We start from the raw sequence: 3,742 nt of genomic DNA on the forward strand, positions 1-3,742 counted from the left end.
AAATGGTGAAAAAAAAGGATTTTGATTAATGTTAGTCTATTTCCTACAGCTAGTCTTTTACCATTAAATTTGTAAGAGAATATTACCCCAAAATTCAGGAAATCTATGGTGATTGTTACCATTTAGGAAATTTCCCATGACCTTCAAGTTTTGCTGGCTTCAAGTAGGTCAGAATTTCCTTGGTCTTAGGGGAGAGAGGATTTTAGTCTTTTTAAGATGTGACTTGTTCATATGGCACTTACATTTAGAACCCATGTTTGTCTCCTTCATGCCACAGAAGTATTTCGTAATTAATTTTCCTCTTGGATGGTTGACAAACCTTTATTATGGGCATGAAGAATCGTTTCCACTGGTGATTGCAGCACAGGTGGAGATTTGCTTCTGCCCAGGTCTTGTCTTGTCACACCATTCTTCTCACCTAGACTGAAGTGATGGCAACCCAGCTGGCCCTTGGGAGTGCTTTGAGAGCCTTGGATATCTGACTTGAAAGCCAGGAGATGAACAAAGGGACAAAATTATGAAGGAATCGATGTTTGTTAGCCAAGAGTTTTCCTGATTGCAAAATGCTTTTGAGAAGGGATTAGTGGTCTTGGAAAAGGAGACAAGAAGTCAAAAGCAAATGTCCAGAGAAATTTCTCTCAGGCAGTATTTATTGTTTTATAACATGAAACACTTCATGCTTTTGTATGTCATCCTTGCATAAGGATCATGTTGAACTTCTCTGTATTTTTCCAATTTTAGGGTATGTGTTGCCAAAGCCAGCACTGAAATCTTTTCTTTTTGAGTAACAAAAACTGTGCAGTGGACATCTTTTCTAAGCCTTGCTAAATTATTGTAATCCTTTAAAATGTAGATCAACACTCAGTATTTTACCCTTTTTGCTACCTTTAAGCAAAATAGTTTTTGCTGCTATCATTTTTTCTGGAACATACTTATTTACTTATTTATTATGGTCAACATCATTTTCCTTGTTCACATCAGCATTAATTTCCTGTGCTTGTTTATCTTTAGTTTCCCAAATGGTAGCAGGGTATTACCACAAGCAGCTATTTCTCTTATAAGTCCATTTTTTGTGTGAATTTTGCTTCTAGCATTATCACTTTTAATTTCTTTCCTCAAATTTCATCTTTGATGCCCAATTCCCTCTTTAACCTATGTGTCAATCAAAGTAGAGGAAATATGTGCAAATACACAGTAGAATACTTGCGAGTTTTAAAAAGGTGAAGTGACATTATTTGTACAATGTGGGGAAATTTTTGAGGACATTGTGTCAAACAAAATAACCTAAACAAATGACAAACATTGCATTTCCTCACTTTTATATGGCATCTAATGGAGTTGAAGTCATAGAAGGAAAAACACTGAAAATGATGTTGTAAATAGTCGTTGATCGAATATACTTCTGTTATTTATATAGTAACTGGCACATAAAAAGCAGCAAAGAAATTTGTACTTTATGTAATCACAAGAATTAGAGTGTGAAAATTGAAATTTGACCCATGATATTGGGAAATTTCTTTTGTTTAATTGAACCATGGTAATTGAACTGTGCACAGCAAAAGCTGTCTTATTCTGCTGCCTTGCAAAACTACTGTTAACTACTGTACTAAAAGTACTGCTGATGGACTGAATTTAATGTAGTCATACTCATTCAGTTTAAACAAAGTTAGATTATATCCTTTTGAAAAATATTAAGGTATCATAGCTTCTCAAGTTTTTGACAATACTGATTTCAAAAGTCATGGAAGAATAGTAATTATTTTACACGTTAATAAAGAAAAGAAAAAAAGAACATTGAAGTAGAAACAAAGCAAAGACAACTGAAAGGGTGGGGAAAGGGATAACTTGCAGATGTTCTAGTTTGTAGATAGAACTTTGAGGGTGAACTGGGAATTTTCATGTGGTATGAAATTTTAACCAAGTGATGCTCCTGGTAAATATGTTTGAGTCACATGGTGCTCTTTAGGCATCTATTGGTGCGATTTCATCTTTAGAAACTTAGGAAGAAAATCTGGAAGGAAGAGAAAAAGGTAAAACATTGAAGCCCTTTTCTCCGTACTCCCCACAAAGCAAGGACATGCCTGCAATTTGCATCTTTACTTTAAACTCCTTGGTGGCACTGCCAAGTCACTGGATGAGCAGGAATGGAGTGGTGCCTTTGAAAAATGAAACTTTTTTTTTTTTAATCTATGGTGTTACTTCCATGATACCTCTTATCCTTTCATTGATTAGAACATTCTGTCAATGCAGAATCTTCAGGATTTACAATATTTGTATGAATGACAATTTTTTTCTATGGAAGTCTCATCCTACTTTAGTCATTAACTTCAATGTTGCTGGGCACATGAATTGTAGCCACATACAGTCTCTTATAAGCATTTGTAGACATTCTGCTCTTACTTTCTGGCAAGCTTACGTTTATTTTTTCTTTGTAAGTACATTTACTATCTCAGTATAAGGAGCAATTTTATTTACATTGAGATATAAAATTCACCGTTATCTTTTCAATGATCATGTTAGTAGACAGCAGCCTTTTCATTCCATAGATTCAGACCCTTAATTTCTAATGTAGTTTTGAATAAAATCTGTCAATCCTATAAAATCTGCCCCTAAAATTGCTACATTGCAAGTAAATGACACACATGACAGTCATCTGTAACTTTTCATTGCTTTCTCATCCTTAAAGTTTATTTCCCATATTAATATTGGCAAGAGCATATTTTATCCATAATTCAAAATCATTTACTCATAGTTTGAAGCTCTGAATGAGGTCGAGAAAAGACTTAGCTTACAAAGAAACACTGAAAGTCAGAGTTGCCACATTTGATCTTACAAAAGCAGTTAAATTGTCCCTGAGGAAGTACTGCAGCTTTCCTGTCCGCAAAAGATCTTAGTGTCAGTCTCCATTCTTCTATTAAAATTTATAACATAATATTTGAAAAATCACTTTATTTCCTTGAGGAAAGTTAACAGCTAACAGTAAATTATTTTAGGAAAAATGAGTAAGTGACTAAAACCACTTTTATATCTCTTTCTATTTTCATGTAAACTAAAAAAGCTTATCTAGTTGCACCTCCTGAGTGTGGGAACAAGGATCTCAGAGGTGACATAGAAAGACTGGAAGAAATTCTAGCTTTGCCATTTATAAGTTCTGTGACTCTGCATGAATGTCATTCTTCTCTGACATTTAGTTTCTCAAGGGTAAAAATAGGAATTAAAAAATCTTTTTGCCATATAGGATTATGAAGATTAAAGATTCATAAAAATTGTGTGAGAAACAGTGATAATTTTAGATATCAAAATAATGAATCTGGTAAAAATAGCTAATATAACAATTACTAAGATTTTCTAAAGTTTAAAAAAGCTTTAGAAAGTAATGTTGAATTTATAGATGAGAAAATGTTTGACTTTATAATTATTTCAAATAATGATAGGTCTGATAATCATTTTTAACACTTTATTAAATAATTATTTCCCAAAATATAACACAGAGGCTGGGATTTGTCTTTTTGCTGCATATATAAATATATATATATATATATATATATATATATATATATATATATATATCTCAAAACGTGGTTTGTACTTTATGTACAAAAATGATATTTCCTGACCCCAAAAATCTTCATCTTATGATCCCTAGACAATAGTGGAATAATATATGAAAATATTTGTGACTGAACAAGTAATGAGGTTGAGTAAATCAAGAGATAAGCATTCAAGATGTGATCATTTAATA

General features: G+C 32.6%; 1 non-coding gene across 1 annotated transcript; it reads right to left on the reverse strand.

Moving 5' to 3' along the window:
- Positions 1-658: 658 nt before the first annotated feature.
- Positions 659-765, reverse strand: LOC111757299 (U6 spliceosomal RNA). The gene has a single exon (XR_002791676.2). It is a non-coding gene; the product is annotated as a U6 spliceosomal RNA (small nuclear RNA).
- Positions 766-3,742: the final 2,977 nt, after the last annotated feature.

This window comes from Cavia porcellus, unplaced genomic scaffold, assembly GCF_034190915.1.
Source record: "Cavia porcellus strain 051 isolate PalLab524CR breed Dunkin Hartley unplaced genomic scaffold, mCavPor4.1 scaffold_24, whole genome shotgun sequence".
NCBI lineage: Eukaryota > Metazoa > Chordata > Mammalia > Rodentia > Caviidae > Cavia > Cavia porcellus.